This window comes from Leptonychotes weddellii, chromosome 1 (genome assembly GCF_054177405.1).
Source record: "Leptonychotes weddellii isolate Sample4059 chromosome 1, ASM5417740v2, whole genome shotgun sequence".
Classification (NCBI taxonomy): Eukaryota; Metazoa; Chordata; class Mammalia; order Carnivora; family Phocidae; genus Leptonychotes; species Leptonychotes weddellii.
This window is the reverse complement of record NC_138369.1, coordinates 63,432,561-63,450,966: the sequence shown is the minus strand read 5'-3', so window position 1 is coordinate 63,450,966 and position 18,406 is coordinate 63,432,561. Positions and strand designations below refer to the sequence as shown.

General features: G+C 39.6%; 1 protein-coding gene and 1 pseudogene across 1 annotated transcript in view; both read left to right on the top strand.

The window, feature by feature from the left end:
• RBMS3 (RNA binding motif single stranded interacting protein 3) overlaps window positions 1–18,406 on the top strand; it is a 668,889-nt gene that overhangs the window by 42,208 nt on the left and 608,275 nt on the right. The gene's annotated exons all lie outside the window — the stretch shown is intronic.
• Window positions 1,458–1,571, top strand: LOC115943625 (U2 spliceosomal RNA; annotated as a pseudogene).

Sequence of the window (18,406 nt, the reverse complement as noted above, 5' to 3'; positions counted from 1 at the left end):
AAAATAATTAACAGTGGTATCTCCAGGCACTATGGTTAGAGTTTTCTAGAATTTTCTGCAGGATACTCCCCCCATGAAGAGTTCTTTTCTCTTCTTTTCTACTTCCTTCCTTTCCTTTTTTCCTTCCTCCTTCGTTTTTTGGGTCAACCAGCATTTACTGTATCTGTACCAAGAACCAGACATCATACAAAGCACTAAGGATACGAGAAGTTAAAATGTTTCTAATCTAGTGAAAATGTTTTCTATTTCTTTGCTTTTAATTTACTCAGAAGTTTTCTTTATTTACATAAAAATATATGAATTCTAATTAAGCTATGATCACATTGGATGCTTTAAAAAGCAGTAATATTCTGGAACCTTTATTACCCAATGTAAGACTCCACATGTCATAGACATGATTAAAAAGTTCATTCTTTAACACTCAAATAGAACTGGTGAATCGAAGGAATTCACTTTATGAATAGAAAATCTTAGTCTTGCTATTCTTGACTACAGTTCTCTTAAACTACCTAGTTTAGATCAAGTCAGTTGCCATGCTAATCATTTTTCATATGTGGAAGAAACAATGGCCACACTCCAGCTACTGGTTTTTCTATTTTAGGAAATATGTCATGTAAGGAAGCCCCACTATATGCAAAGGATTTGTAGATAGCTCCTTGGAGTTAATTTCTGTGAGCATTAGAAGGTACTTAAACCCCAAACCACAGAGAGGATTTATAAATGATTGCCATAAGCTCTTTAGCTACTTACTTTAATACAGTAGCACCCCTTTGCCATTAAATGAATAGTGTAGAGAATTTGTGGGGATGCTTAGAACTCTGGAGCAGCCCATTGTTTGAAGATTATGTTTCTGATGCTTCTTGCTAGAAGTCATTTATTTGCCTAATAGGTGTTAGTTGAGTGCATTACAGTGTGACAAGAACTGGACTTGGCATCGCCATGGAGAACATCATATTCTAGGCTTATCCTTTGGAACTGAGCAGAAGTTGGTGCTGTTAATGTCAAGAGCAAGTCAAGAAAGAACGAGGCTCAGACAGAATGTCGCTTGTAAAATCTGAGGGTGCTGCCCTGATATCGGATAGCCTACATCCATCAGTGATTATCATGAGGATAGAAGTCTCGTTTGTATCTAAATTATTTTTTCTAAATAAAAATTGAAATATACTTCAGTCTATTTTTCTCATTTAAAGTTGATTTTTGTAACAGGAGCACATAACACAATAGAATTTACAACAATTGCAGAATTATCTCTATCATAGTAAAAAACAAAACAACCCAAAAAACAGACCAAAAACCAAAGCTGTCCACTAGCTCATATTTTTCCTTTAATCTTTTGAATTTTGGGACAGAGCAGTGTTGATAACTGTCGACTTGTGACTAGGGTAAGCGGAAGGTGGGAAATGCTGAGATTTCAGTCTTCTACATTATTTACATTATCCTCATCTTTACATGACCTAATCGCTTCTCGGCCTTTTGGCTAAGATCAAGTGTAGTATCTGATCTTTACATGACCTAAAATTCATGTTTAGCTCCAGTATGTCGGGTAAAATTAACAGTCGAAAGAAACAAAAGTCAGAGGCCATATGTAACATGTCTATTGTGTTCTTGGCTCCTTTCTTTCTCTCTCCTCTTCTGAAATGTGTTCTCCTTCTTAGGTGTATGCATTCTAGATGAAATTTTTAAAATCACCTATTTAATATCTCTTGATGTCTTTCACACCCTTTTTATCATTTCCCCCATGACTTGCATTTAAGTGTAGCAACAATTTCAGGCATAAAAGAAGCTTTTTCAGGCATTATGCAGTTGTAGGCATTTTTGGAAAACACTAGTGAAGCCGGTAAAATGGCACACCCAGTCAGGTATTCCCTTGTTCAAACAGGGCTCTGAAATGGGGCCTGTTTCCTTGGATTCGCCCACTCCATGTGGGAATAAATTCACTGCAAGATAAATCACTATCTTTCACAAGACTCAGAGATTTTATTTTTTTTATTTTTGTTTTTATTTTCAACTCTGGACTTTATTAAGAGGACAAAGAAACTCACTGGAGTGGGAATAACATGGATTCTACTGTGTGGTGGACTTAAATGCACTTTAAAAGTAAGTCATGAACACTGACTTGAACCTTTCATTTCCCTCAGGAGGGACCCCGTTGGAACCATCAGTCACTGTGGCAGAGCAGGGAGGCACAGCATTCTGATCTGGTCTGGATTCTTCTTTCCTTCTTGGATTCCTTGTCTGTCCCTTTTCAATTTGCAGGCCTCTTGTGAGCTTCTTATAGTTAAGGCCTTATACCTATTCATAGATGATGCACGGTTTTGACTGATAAGGTTTACGTTTGCCTCAAGCACCAGGTCTTTATACATAGTTGGTTCTTTCTCAAAACTCGTGGCTTCCCTCTGTGGCTCACTTGCTAGATAACCTGGAATGGCCACATCCTGGGCTCTGTTCAGAGATGTCTGCCTCCATGTGCTGTATTTTTAGCCTCGGAACTTATCTCTCCTGTGTCGCTGTAGTGGGTAGGATTGTTTGGACAGGAAGAGTCACTTCCTTGTTATGTTCTGCCAGCATTGTGGAGCTCCCTGCGTTTCCCACGTGCCCTCTCCTGACGCCCCCCACCCCTGCACTACGGTTTAATCACTTCCCTCACACCATTTTGCAGAGGTCAAGAGCTTTTCCTTCTCTTAATTCTTTTCTCCTCCCCTTTTCCTCATTTCTCATTCCTTCCTTCTTTTCCCCTGTCCTAGTCTGCCTGCCTTTTTTCCATTATTTCCTTCTTTTCCTTTCCTTTTTTTTTTTGAGAAGTCTCTGTTATTATTTTTCTTCTACTTTTATTTCTTTTCTGTTATGAAAACTGGATCCCAACTTATGAGGATTTATCCCACACATGCAGATCCTTTGCACACAGTTAAAAGGATATGTGCCAATAATTATGGATTGCAGCATTGCTTGTAATAACAGCAGTTTGTGAACAACTCAAATGTCCATCTGTAGGGACATGTTGAATAAACTATGGCATGTCCATATAATGGAACACTATGCAGCTATAGATAATAATTGGGAAGCACACTATGTATTAATTTGGAAACATCTCCAAGACATTTTATTAGGTAGAAAAAAGCAAAGGGCAGAACAATTTGTACTTCATGTTTCCGTTCGTGAAAAAAAAAAGTGGTGTGTGCATGGAGGGTGGGTGAATAAGATTCTATTTTTTGCTTGTTTATTATAACTAGTAAACACACAAAGAAATTTGTATAGGAAACACAGGAAGTTGCTCATGGGTGTCAGGGGACAGGTGGACTGAGGAATAGTGAGAAGAGATTTCATTGCCATACCTTTTTGTATTTACTAAATTTAAAAAACATGTTAATATATTACTTATCCAAAATATTAAATATAATAATATCATCCTCAGAAGTCAAAGTGAGATTCGGGTGAAAGAAAACTACTGACACATTAAGCGTTAAAAAAAAAAGTACAAAGAATTCACACAACTGGGTATATTGGTCCAAACTTATGGGTGTCCTTCTCACAAATACACACAACACATAGTTGCTTATGGTTTGAACCATGTAAATTATCATTTTCATGAACAACAACAACAAAACCCTTGGATATTGGCAACTTCATATATTTTAATAGAATGTTTACCTTTTTTTTTTTTTTAAAGATTTTATTTATTTATTTGACAGAGAGAGACACAGTGAGAGAGGAGCACAGGCAGGGGGAGTGGAGGGGGGAGAGGCAGGCTTCCCGCCGAGCGGGGAGCCGGATGCGGGGCTCGATCCCAGAACGCTGGGATCATGACCTGAGCTGAAGGCAGGCGCTTAACGACTGAGCCACCCAGGCGCCCCTAGAATGTTTACCTTAATTAAGGCATCAAAACTCCATTACGAGTTTGCCTGAGCTCTTATGCCCTCAAAGTATTACTACATTTCCCAGGGGCGCCTGGGTGGCTCAGACGGTTGAGCATCTGCCTTCGGCTCGGGTCATGATCCCAGAATCCTGGGATCGAGTCCCGCATCGGGCTCCCTGCTGGGCGGGGAGCCTGCTTCTCTCCCTCTGCCTCTGCCTCTCTCTGACTTTCATGAATAAATAAATAAATTAAATTAAAAAAAAAAGTATTACTACATTTCTCTTCTGTGCTCTTGAAACCCGCGGAGTCTGCTTTTATTCATTTACCTGGGCCACCTGGGTAGTACCATGAGATGTGACAATTCTATTCCTGAATTACCTTTCCATCCAAACTTTATTAATTTTGCACACAGCTGTAGATTAAGCCCTCATGATCTACTACCGGGATTATAATATTCTCCCAAGAAGTCACTCTGAATTCCAGGCTTTCCTTTTGGGTCTAACGTCCTCATTGACACCAAATTTATCTTTCTACAAGGCAGTTTGGGTCATGTTACTCCTGAGTGAATTCATGCTGTATTAGCCAGGGTTCTCCAAGGAAGCAGAACCAATTAGCACCAGAGAACCGTTATTCATCACTTTAGAGTGCTTTTCAGAGGATAAGAGAATGCAGTATCAGTCCCGCATCTTACTTGTTGAGTGTTTTCCTTCTTCTTTTATCGGTAAATGATTATTCATGACCAAAGAAGAGAAGAAAATGGCATCGTTTAGCAGTGTGCTTAGTGGGACCTACTCTGGTTTAGTCTATCATAACATCAGTATGTCTTACTAATGGTCCTATGCAGTGCAGTGCCCTTCAACCCTTTTCAAAGAGGGCCCCTCCATTCAAACAATGTAGCACATTCAAATGCTTTAGTCCTACTATAAAATCTTTGGCTGTTGTCCATTAGATTTAAAAAATGAGCAAGTTTTCCACTGAAACCAGGAGTATGTGACAGTGGGCATGACTAAAGGTTGAAATGAAAAGTCTTTAAGAACCATGAAGTAGTGATTATTTGTTAGAAGTGCTAGATCTCTGTTCATCATAAATGTGTATAAGCTAAGGTGAAAAAATAAAGCTTACAAGGTTAAACAATATATATATGTATATGTAATTACTAAATATAAATATATAAATATAAATACATATATATTTAGTATTATATAATTCCTTTTAAATTCCACCATTCCCCACCACCCAGTTCATCCCAGAATTAGTGTTGATCTGTTGCTTTCCACAGATCACACAATAATAGTTAATGACTTAAGAACTCTGGAATATGTCCTTATTTCCCCCAGCCTCTGGGTAAGTTTGTTGGCAGCTAATGCCCCATGGCCTAAAAAGTACTCTCTCCTTCCTTCGCTACATTAGCTTCTGTTTATCTTTCTAATCTCAATTCAGCCCTCCTTTCTTCATCCGCCCCTTCCCTGGCCTCCTTGCCTGGGTCAGATCCTCCTGTGTAGGTGCTCGAAGCACTGCTTCCTTGTCACAATTTCAAGTTCACATTTCTTTACATGATTATTTTTATTAGTCTTCATTCCTCACTAATACAAAAGCCCCATCAAGGGCGCCTGGGTGGCTCAGTTGGTTAAGCGACTGCCTTCGGCTCAGGTCATGATCCTGGAGTCCCTGGATCGAGTCCCGCATCGGGCCCCCTGCTCGGCAGGGAGCCTGCTTCTGCCTCTGACCCTCCCCCCTTTCATGTGCTCTCTCTCTCTCATTCTCTCTGTCTCAAATAAATAAATTTAAAAAAATCTTTAAAAAAAAAAAAAAAGCCCCATCAAGCTGAGGATAGTCTTCAACTCACTACTGTGTCATTAGTTCCTAATATAGGGTTTTGCATGTAATAGACACTTAATAAATGTTTTTTAAAAATGTAAGACCGTGGGACGCCTGGGTGGCTCAGTCAGTTAAGGGTCTGCCTTCGGCTCAGGTTATGATCCCAGAGTCCTGGGATCGGGTCCCACATCGGGCTCCTTGCTCAGCAAGGGGCCTGCTTCTCCCTCTGCCTGCCTCTGTCTCTCTGATAAATAAATAAAATCTAAAAAAAAAAAAGATTTAAAAATGTAAGACTGTTCAGATCCCCAAATACTAATTTTTGGCTAGAGTTTAGCATTCTGGGTATCTTTATTATCTTTATTAAATGTATACTAGATTATGATTTTATCAATTTTCTGAAATTCAAATCAATATTATTACATTATTCTGAAAAGTAAATTCACTGCCAGTATATAGGTAACATGGGTGTTTTTGGTCTCTTTCTTTCTTTCTTTCTTTTTTTTTTAAAGATTTTATTTATTTGACAGAGAGAGACACAGCGAGAGAGGGAACACAGGCAGGGGGAGTGGGAGAGGGAGAAGCAGGCTTCCCGCGGAGCAGGGAGCCCGCTGCGGGGCTCGATCCCAGGACCCCGGGATCATGACCTGAGCAGATGCTTAAGGACTGAGCCACCCAGGCGCCCCAGGTGTTTTTGGTTTCTAATTCCACAACATATTATATATATTTTCTATATATAATTCAATTAAAATTTCTCCAGATTTTTGAAGAGAAAAGAACCCTTTCTGGTTTTAGGTCGTTGGCATACCCACATCCTCATGAACCACATACAAGTGTAAGCATATGGGCTTTAAGATGTATATACAATTCTCCTGAGCTCATGGTATAATTAAAATTTGGACGGGCAGGTGGCTAAGAGGTCCCAGTAATTTATGGTGTTGCTCTAATATCAGAATCTAAAATTTAAAAATCATGGCTGATTCTATAGTCAGTATGTGTCCAATGTATATCCAGTGAAAGCCATGAATTAGTTCCCCATGAATTTATTAAAAGACTTAGAATGAAATTAAAAGAAAAAAAAAGAAACCAAAAGAAATATATATTAAGAGTTGATTCATAGAATAGCATCGTAGAAAACTGGCCAAAGTTTAGAGAAATCTCTTATCCTCTGCCCTGCGTATGTCCATAGGCCACTGCACAGTATTGACTAGGCAGATTTATCATTGTCTCAATTCACTAATCCAAAGAAAATTAAGTGTTTCAATGTGCCATTCCTTGAGCAAGCATAATGCTTAATTAAGCACAGACCCAGCATCTGATTGATGAACTGGTCCTCTACTCCCTCACAGAAATTTTAAAATGTTGTTCCTGACCTAAAGAAACCGTGATTGAATCGGAAAATTTGAACCCTTTGTCACATTCACAGGATACTTTAAAAATGTATTCATTCCTCCAACTTCTAGAACGATTCATCCTATGCAACTATTCTAATCTTTGTGACATTCACATCATCCTCAGTGACGTCTAATAGACTAGGCATTCAGCCCTCAAAGTCTCCACACCATAGACATCAAGCAGTGTCTGAACAAAGCACCAACTAAATACTTAGAATTATTGCTTATTTGGGCCCTGAATACCTGAAGTTCAAGTATACCGCTATGTGGTATTTTGGTCCCTATTTCTCCATTGTAAAAATCTGCCTTCCTGGATTCTCATTGTCCTGTTTTCAGAGTGGGTGTTTGTTTATAGGTGCCAGTGTGGTTTGTAATTCCAGTTATGTTTGTCACTCAATAGCTTCTGCATTCAACCACCCCTGTACTGGATACACTTTGGAATAAGTAATACTTAATAAGTAATATTTTAAGCTAAACTGCTTCATCTAATTTATGAAATCATTTGGGCTGGAAGAGTCCTACAGTGAAACACCTAGTGCATCCCCTGTTCTAGAATAGTGGGATGGATTTTTATTGTCTATAAAATCCATTCTGGGTGGGTATCTATTCTCAGCCTTCATTATCTCCAGTGATAGCAATTCCACAGCCTCCCTTGGCAGCCTTCCCTATTGCTGAACTAGCCTTGCTTATTAATCCTATAATAATACCTTATGTTCTCTAAATATTGAAGCAGTGCCTAAGTTCCCCCTGCTAACTCATTCTTCCCTGCCCACCCCGTGAAATGCTTCTAGAGGAGGAATAATTATGTAAGCACACAGCACCAAATGGTGTGTTGTGCAGCCTTGTCCTGAGGCATTCCACAAGGGGCTTGTTAGGATGGACATTGTCAGTCCATAGAAAATTAAGCTATTAAATCTGCAGCACCGGGGTGGTGATTGAATTGCTTGTGCCGCTGGGATGAAATTGCTTTGCAGACATATGAATTTCACCACCAGTGGTGTTCTTCCCTTCCTATGTGCTCTAATTGTAGCATTAGATTAATGCTTTGATTTGGGGGCTATCTTGGCATGTTTTTGCTAGTGCGGGGATGAGGGCATTGGCTGGACCTGTCCTAGGAGAGTGTGGTCCAAGAATTGACCCAGAAAAAAAATGGGGGATGGTGATTAGATAAGGAGCATCCTCATCCATTTTTCATCCATCTGTGCACTACCCATTGTTGGCACTCTTACCTCTTTGACTTTCTTTGACCATTTCTGAGCTCCCAATACACAGCCTCTGGATTCTTTGCTTGTGCTGACAAAGAACTTGGGACTTTCTTCAGAGGATTGCTCTTGGGCTGCTGGAGAGCTGAGTTGCCTTAGAGCTCATGTCTTCTCTGGTGTGTATGAAAGCCCAGCTCCTTTGTCTTAGGTTGGGATAAACTCTAACATGCAGCTTGCAGCCTCTAATTCCCTAGTGGGATCAAACTGAAGCTACCCTCTATAGCACTTCACTAGAAAAACTACTCCTGCTTGGCTTTTTACCCATTCCTGTTATGCTCCTCCTTCCCCCCCCAACCACCCCAACCAAAGTCCTTACCAGTTTATCCCAGGAACACTTCTTTAATAAATCTTGCCCATCCTCATCTTGGACTTCGCATGTAGGGAACCAAACTCAAGACACCAGTCCTTGTTCTGTGATCTGCCTCGAATGTGGCCGTCAGACTCCTTACCCTCATGTGGTTAACTAACCTGTTTCCATAGAACTTTTCCCACAATAAACATCTCATCCGCTCTTGGAAATCACAAGTTTTGTTCCAAGACTGTAAGGAGCTTTTCCAAAATATTTCTTTGAGTCACTTGAAACGGCAAAACTTACTTGGTAGTCAAACCCCAAATGTCTCTCTCTTTTTTTTTTTTTTGGTGTTTTCCTCAAGTGCTACATCCCTCTTGTGTTCCTTCTGAAATCAGCTTGTTCATCCATTAGAGCATCTGCTATGTATTGCCTCTTGCCTCCAATTACAGAATTTGTCTGATTCTCAAACTGGACTGTGAATTCTTTGGGGGGAATACCTGGTTATCAGAACCCATGACAAGCAACTTGTGTGGTGTCTTCTTTTCCAGAGCTGTCCAGTGGTTGCTTGCTGCCTTCTTACTGATAAAAGAACTTACATACATCTATGTTTGTGATAAAGTACTTATGGTCAGTTCGCTTTGATTAGCCACTTTTGTTTCAGTTTATTCAACTCAGCTCCCAAAACGTTGTCTGATTTGTCTCTTTTAAGTTCAATAAAATTTTTATCCCATACCAGTAAATATCAGAATAAGCAAGGACCGACCAATGGCAAGGTAGAAAGGAAGTGATACATTTGGGGACAAAACAAGAACCAGTCATGATCATCCTCTTAACTCCTTTTGTTCTTTCCCTTGGGTCTTTATCCACAAATAAAACATGTTTTCTAGTCTGTTCTGTGTGTGTGTTTCTCAAATATTTAGGAATATTTCTCAAATACTTAGGAATCTTAACTGAGAAACATACTTTATTTTAGAGGTGAATATCTTTCCAAGAATGAAAGCTGACCTGAATGTAATGTCTAATTAGCCTAGGGGCACCAAGGACAACTTGCCTGGTCATGAATGTTCCAGAAGCTATGACTGAAATTAAAAGCACACTCATTGTGGTGGCAATGTCTCCTTCAGTTCTAAATGTTTTAAGTGAATATCTGAAACATCCAGTTATGTGCTCTCTTTGTACATATGCCCTGCACACAGTTGGTGCTCCGCAAATGTTTTTTTTCCAATTAATATTGAATAAATAAAATAATGATGAGACAAATCTGATAACCTATTTCTTGTAAGTACAAAAACCTATTTTCCAAATACATAATTGATAACACTGAAAAATAAATAAGGATGTTGTATTTATGTTGCATGTTTCTGCAGTCATTAGCAGGCTGATTTTGAAATGAGAATTCAAAGTATAATTAAATAATGACATTGTTCTACAATGACTTCATACCCTTGTAGACTAGCATATGATTTTACTTATTATTATTTTCTCAACTACTCTCTAAAACATGGAAAATTTTCAGTAACAAGAAATAAATATTGAAACATTTTAGTAATAGGAGAACATAACTTTTTACTCAATGACCATGTACTTTTTTTTTTTCCATTTGGTTGTTATCCTCTTAAAGTAGTATACGTGGCAGTGTCTGGGTGGCTCAGTTGGTTAAATGTCCAGTTCTTAATTTTGGACCGGGCCATGATCTCAGAGTTGTGGAATCGAGCCCCATATTGGGCTCTGTGCTCAGCCTGGAGTCCGCTTGAGAGTCTCTCTCTTCTTCTCTCTCTGCCCCTACCCCCACTCACACTCACATGCTCTCTCTCTCAAAATAAACAAATAAAATCTTTTAAAAAATGTGTTTATGTATGTGAGGATATAATCTATGTGTATAGTAATATTTGCATATACTGCTTTTGTATCTGAGAGAAAAGAAGGAAAACAGTCTTGGCAAACTCCCAAACTGTTACTTAGTGTATCTTTAAATCAGTTGTCTGCCCCTGTCATGGAATGACACTACCTGGTAGATTATTTCCTTTACTCTTATGGCAGAAGGTGAGATAGTCAGTGGCCATGGGCATTCAGGACTCTCTTAAGGTTGTCTGCCCAATTAGGAAGCTGTGGCAATAGAACACAGTGTCAGCACCTGTAACATTCAGTGTGGGGTTAATGACCTAAAGAAGTCATGGAGCTCCATAGAAAATATACATTAAAAAAAAATTATGCTCCATGCACTCATGCACTCATTCTTTTTTAACTCTAGACCATACTGGAGAGAGGGCAATCAAAACGAAAGAAAAGTACTTTCAATCCACTGGAAAATTTAACTCTTAAATTTGTAATGAAGCTACATTTAAGGCAATTTGGCAATAGTCCCTGTCCTCTGTTGGCACTTTCCCCTGTAAATGGGGTGCATGAGTCTTGAAATATTCAACCAAGAGTGATGCACCTGACTAAGTCGTGTCTCCATCGCGTAGCTGTCGAAGAACAGAGGGGCGCAGTTACCTTTGGTATTTTGGTTTAACTAGGCAATGATCTTTGCCATAACTGACAGCTCTTCATAGGATAGTCTGACAACCCTATTTAGTTTCAATTTATGTGAGGAATACCACCCCCAAACCAGTGGAGCAAGGAAATATGATAAAAGGGCAGTCAAGAGCTTAGTGCTTCATCGGAAAGACCTGGATTTGTATCTAGCCCCATGACCTTGAGCAAGTTGTATACTTCTGTGTCTTATTTTCCTCATCTGTGCAATGGGACTATATTAGAGAGTTATTGTGGGAATGAAAATAAGAACAATTATGTCAAAAATGCTGAACACAGTACCGGACACCTAGCATGTACTCCTTCCCAGTGTCCTCCTTAATAATACGGACAGTAGGGGCGCCTGGGTGACTCAGTCGTTAAGCGTCTGCCTTCGGCTCAGGTCATGATCCCAGGGTCCTGGGATCGGCCCCGCATCGCACTCCCTGCTTGGGGGGAGGCCTGCTTCTCCCTCTCCACTCCCCCTGCTTGTGTTCCCTCTCTTGCTGTATCTCTCTCTGTCAAATAAATAAAAATCTTTAAATAAAAAAAAAAATAATACAGACAGTAGAATTCTAGTTGTTGCATATCTTCTTGTTTTTATTAGCATGATTATGACCCAAGCCTTTCACAATTCCTGTTTGCAATGCAAATATAATTTAGTGGTTCTCATTCATTCCATGATTGAAAGTAATGATGTCTTCAAGCACATGAGAAAATTAGGAGGCTAGTCTGCTTGGAATTATTTTCTATTACTAGTTTTGATTAAATATTTTCTTAAAGTAATCTTTTGCATTATTTAGCAGTTTGTTTCTACCCATCGTAAAAGAAAGTTTGTAAGGACACTCATGTCTCTATATTTTTAAGAAAGAAAAAGTGGTCTGTTTTTAAATCCACGTTAATAGTGTTTTGCTTTTGTTGTTGTTTTCTGCAGCTGTGAGGTAGCAGATGATAAATCAAAAACTAATATTTCCAACTATCTCAAAAATAAAAGTCTGTGACAGACTAAATATGGGCTCATTGAAGCTTAGGGATGATTTGTTCTAATTAGATATAAGGTAAATGTTCTGCAATTGTGACTTTTATTAAAGTCAGAACATGTGATTGTTCAAGCTTTCCCGCATTGCCCTTTTAAAAAATCATTTGAAAATATTTTGGGTCTGCTGTCGCTGAGACAATATGGCTTGGCAGTATATTGGTAACTTAATAAGCTCACCACATTTGTCATGCAGAAACTGTTCTTTATATGCAAAGCTGTCAGACAGATTGAGTATATAATTCTTCTTCGCATGAAATAATATGATAAAACTCCAGTATCAAATTGAATGCTGTACTAGCATTTGGAATCTTTCATGCATAGGTTGGAATTGTTTTACAATGGAAGTATTGTTTGATGACAAATACTCTTTTTGTAGCATTCATCAGTTACGTTTTGATAACAAGCATTATCCTCCTGACTGTAGGTCTGCCTTTTCTGCTGTTAACAAACTGGAAAATAAATCTGCTTCTCGGTTATATTTGACATTTTTTAAATGGTTAACTGCTACAGTTAGACTACTTGATCAGTGTTGTAGGTGCTTCCATTTGTCCCACAAAAGCCTAACATACGTGATTTTGCCAGTTTTGTGATAGAGCAGATGATATTTACCTCCTCCCTGGTTTTGATTTAATCTCCAATGATAATGCTAAGATATTTTAAGTCTCAGCTCACCACAGAGGAGAAGCGCATGTGGTATAGACCCATATAATGCATGTTGGCATGAGCAGGGGGAGAGGCAGCAGCAATTGTGGACAGAGCCCATGTGGCAAATTCTAGAAGGTCTGGCTTTTGCATTTTGTTCAGTGGTGGACATCCTCAAAAAACCAGCCCACCCATGTCAGTTTCAAGGGGCTAAAAGGGAAAAAAATCGCTACAAATATGCACACAGCAAATGTACTTAAAGCAGCTCTTTGCCAAGCAAGTTCCTGTTACAGAGTGGCCCCGTGCCAAAGCTCTTCCAAGCACTCCACTGCTACTTAATGTATTTGGTATGTGGGAGAAACTCGTAACTCTGGGACTGCCCATTCATTGTACAACGTCCGTCACGTCTGAAGTGTGAGCATTCCAAAGCCAAAGCCGTGCAGCCACCCAGCTGAGGGCTCCACAGGGAGATGCGTTTTCACGGGGAAGGGTTTAAATGGAGTAAAAAGAGACCAGAAAGTACATTTGTGAAATTTGTGAAGACCTCTCCCTCTCCCTCCTTCCCTTCTCCCTTTCTCCCTCCTCCCCCCTCTCCCTCCATTCCTTTCTAACCTTCCTTCTCCCCTCTCTCTTCTTCACCCCCTCTCTGTCCTCCTCCCTCTCCCTACCTCTCTCCCCTCCTTTCTCTCAACTCATCCCTCCCTGCCTCCTGGCCTCCTCTTGCCTTCTCTTTGGTTTTGTTTTTTATTCTGTTTTATTTTTGAAGGGAACTCTGTTCTAAATGTATTAAAAATTATTATAAAATATTCACGGAGGTTCTTAGGCCTGGGCTTGGCTAACCTTGATTTTTCAGCTGATCAGCCTTTCTGGTTTTTCTTAACAAAGGAAAACCAGATCTTTTGCATCCCATAACTTCATAGTGAAGCCTCCATCTGGAATGAATTCGGTGTCTTTAACAAATATGTGTTCTCTATTCAAAAACCAACTAAAAATAGTGCTCAAACAAGTCAGAAAAAATATTTTGACATTTTCTTCATGTTTTGTGTGGAAGGCACAGTTTGAAACGGGATTTCTGTTAATTTTCTCAGACTTCAGAGTCGATATACTTTTGTGAGCATGTACAATCTATTCTGCTCAAGGATGTGTTCTGATCCAAAACACAATATAGCACTTGGGTTTGTTAGCAAGGCACCATACTTATCAAAAGTCAACCTTCACATAAAACTCTAATACAAGTATCCAAACGAAATGGGCCATCATGGTCTGCTGACACACACCAATACTGATTTTTCTTACGTAGTTTTACATGAGGAAAGGCAAGCCAGCCTGTGAGGTTGTGTATACAGCCCGAAGGACGAACCATCCTGGATGGCGGGGACTTTAGTACCAGACCAGAGGACTGCCTTCTAGGAAGGCTGAGCCCGTCTTAGAAACATAACCACTCTTATAATTTATTAATCAACTGCCATGCGTCAGACATCACGGAAGTGACTTTATATACATCCTCCCATTCAATCCTGTAAGGAAGTTATTATTCCCTCTATGATGAGGAAACTGAAGCTCAGAAAGCTTAGCAGATTGCCAAAGGTAAGCTCAGATCGATACTAGCAGGCGGATAAATACTAGCAAAGATACTCAAACCCAGGCCTGACACTGTCTACCTTGCCTTTGTGTTCATGCTTAGGAGAGGAAAAAGTGGCACGATCATGATCCTTTTGGCCAAATCCAGATTTAAATAATTAGAAAGAAATTAAGATCAGATTCCACATACCTTCTTCCTTTTCCTTGCCTTCTAACACTATTTCATGTGTTAAAGCATAGCTTTGGAAAATCTGAAACTGTGTTTTTGAAAAGTGCTATCGTTATAATTTTATTGTAACATGCTTACAATTCTAAAGTGGATGGACATTTACAGAGATGTGTATAACTGAATGAAAACATTGCTATCACATTATTAACTTCTAGCAATCTAGCATATCGTCCTAGAAATAGCTGATAAAAAATGTGGAAAAATTCTCCCAGCCGATCAAAACTATTTTTCCTATTAGAGAAATGGTCACTGTGTGGCCTGAGTGATCCACAGTCTTGGGACTATGCCAGAGAAAATGATGTTGTAGATTTCTGTGTGTTCTGATGTTAGATGGAGCTGCACAGAACCGAGGGCTGATGTAATGGTAAAACCACCTTATAAGCCTAAGGCACAAATGCAAAGCAGCCTCACAACACCGCTAATCTCTACCAGTGCTTAGTGTTCCCAGGATCATATTTAAGGGACACATTTTTTTGCAAGCTCGATCTTTTCTAAATTACATTTATGGTACAAAATAGTATCTGATCGGGGCTACTGGGTGGCTCAGTCATTAAGCGTCTGCCTTGGGCTCAGGTCATGATCCCAGGGTCCTGGATCAAGCCCCGCATCGGGCTCCCTGCTCCGCAGGAAGCCTGCTTCTCCCTCTCCCACTTCCCCTGCTTGTGTTCCCCCTCTCACTGTGTCTCTCTCTGTCAAATAAATAAATAAAATCTTTAAAAAAAATAGTATCTGATCATTGTGTTTTAGGAAAGAACTAGCTATTTGAAAAATGAACAAGTCCACTGACTACCTGATAACCTAGATTAGAATGAAGTCTTTTATTCTGGCCTCCCCATTTTTGAGATGAGAAAACTGAGTCCCCACACTATTCAGTAATAGGCCTAAGACCTAAGGACAGTTAAAGATGGAAGGAGCTGGGAACAAACAAAAAAAAAAACCCCACCTGCTTTGGTCTGTGCTCTTACCTCTGACTAATGTTTGGCCTTCTTGAAGCTTTTTTGAGTAAGCTTCACATCTGTTTTGTCTTCGATTTGCATTCCTTTTTATGTGCCAGATAAAATACGGAATATCTATCCAACATCTTAAATATCATGAGTCTTAGAATACATTCTATACCTTGTCTGCGAATTAAATAAAAGCAAATAAAATGTTTTGTACTTTACAGATTGATGTCAACTGAGGCACAAAAAAAGTCATGGGCTTGCTATCAGCCCAACACTGTGTGCTCAGTACACCATAGAGTAGAGTCTCTCCGAGAAAGGTTTAGAGTAGTGGTTGTTAGAGTGTAATACCCGGACCAGTAGGTTCAGCATTATCTGGAACTTGTTAGAAAAGCAATTTCTCAGACTCCTCCTTGGACCTACAGAATCAGAAACTCTGTGGGTGGGGCCTGGCCACCCGTGTTTTTAAAGCTCACAAGCTAATTCTGATGCACATTAATATTTAAAAGTTGCTGGTCTATTTATGTAGATTATACTGGTCCAATATATATCCTTTCTCCCTTCCTTCCTTTCTTCCTTCCTTCCTTCCTTCTTTCTTTCCTTCCTTCCTCCCTCCCTCCCTCCCTAATACATATGTACCTTAGATTTTTGTTTTTGCAGAGTTAATGCCTTTTAAATATATAGTTATTAAATAACCACTATATCAGGCGTGAGTCTGCACATCCAGGGTAGTTCAGAGCCAACTTTGCCACCCCTTTGTGGATCAGTAGACTAACATCATCAATTTTGATATGACTCTTGGAGGGTGTTTTCCTTGCTAATTTCAAACGATTGCCTCCCCTGTTTGTCTCTGCCACACTTATTACTAATTGGCATGTTTGTTGACACGCCCCACGGAGAGGTCAGCCATTGTAGGCTGGACGGCTCCTTGCGATCTTTTCACTCTTGCTGTTCTCTCCCTGCCTATGATCCCTCCCAGGCAGGAGTGTGGAAAGGGATGAGTTAGTTGGGACAGCCTGCTTTCTCTAGACCCCCTGCCATAATTCCTCCAGAGATAAGTAGGGAGACATCGTCCCTCAAGCTCTAGAGCTAAAGTCCCTTTTCACCAACACTAAATTCATGTCATTATCCTTGTCTGGCTGAAGAAAGACTAAGACAAATGGCATTTGCAATAGAAAAATCTTGGGGGCAAGGGCTTTGGAGTGTGCCTCATAAGAGACCACTTGTTCTCTCTGTCAGTGTTTCCTGTGTGATGTGAGTGCCTGGAAGTGGCTGCAGGTCCTGACAGATGCAGAATTTCTGATTTGCATTTCTGATCTTTGGTTGTCCAAAAATGTCTGGAGAGGACTAGGCTGCATAGTTATTAATCATGATTATTAAGCAATGGGAGAGGAGAGAGCCTCATGGCGGTTATTTAACTCCTAGCAGCCCTATGAAATAGATAGGCCTCAAGTAAACCTTATCTTTTTTTTTTTTTTTTAAGAACAGGGTAATGTTGTCAGGAAAGTCACATATTTCTAGTGGTGCTGATGGTGGGGGGGCAGTGGTATTAAATAAACAGTTGCCTCCCAACTGCAGTTCTAAGAATTCTAGCAAGAGCCTCTATCTAAGATAATATGTTCCTGACAAATCAGAGATGCCAGAAATTCCTTTTACAGAGAGGGAGAAAAATGAATAAATTAGAAGAAGTCCTGAAGTAAAAATGCCTTGAGAAGAGATGAACTGTTCACTCAGAGTCACAAAATAGTACAGAGCTCTGATTTCAGATGATGCTCTGGGAAGAGGAGGGTACCTTTTGTTGCTTGCAGGGAAAAAGAAAATTAGAGTACCCACGAAAATGACCATCAAGGCAAGAGATGGTACAGAAAGATGAGATAGAGCTGGACATAAACATTATATCTTGTATTTTCGCTAAGGACAAAATCTACTCACAGATTCCTTCTGTCAAAGCAATGTTCTCCAAGTGATGGGCCCAATCCTCAGAGTAACATCAACTACATATAGGGACAGACTTAACCGAGTTTGTCTGTCTTCCCCAAGGACTAGTTACATAATTTGAAGGTGCAGTGCAAAATGATAATGTGAGGACTCTTATTCAAAAATCGCTAAGAATTTCTAGACGGCAGAAGCAGACAATGAAACCAAAGGTGGCGTTGTTCTAACTAAGGAGCCTCATGCACAAGCCTCAAGCCCATGAAGACTGTTTTCCCTTCACTAATTTTTCTGAAGTATTTTCCTTTTTTTTTTGATTGCGGTGCATCACCACTGGAGTGCTATCTTATGACAGAATGAGATTTGTTCAAGTCTTTTTTCAACATCATGTATTAAAATTCTCTCTTGACTTAAAGGACAGTTTTGAGAATGGAGGGAATACCATCTCTCGTGGCCCAAATCAACTGAAAGTTTACTGTGTCTCAAAATCTGCCTCTTCCTCATATTCTTTATAGCATTAATTCCAAGTTTGTATTAGTGAGGTTTGGCAAAATGCCAATTCTTTTCTTCTGTTCAAAAGTCAAGTGTCCTTAGAAGAGAGGAGTACTTTTTGCCCAAATCCATCATATCAAAGGCAAAGCTGGTCTTACAACAAAATCTCCTAACACCGAGTATACTTTTTAGGAGATGGTCAGATGTCTCTATTTCCTCCATGTGCTCTGTTTTTCGCTTTGCTTTGCTTTGTTTTTTGGTTTAACGAGATTGTATCAGTGTTTTAGTGGCATAACAAAAATAATAGCGAATAAAATACATTTTGTGTTTTTGATCATCTCATATATATATATCTTTTTAAGAAATAGAATAAGCTACTGCATTGAAATACCACCTTACACCAGTTAGAATGGCAAAAATGGA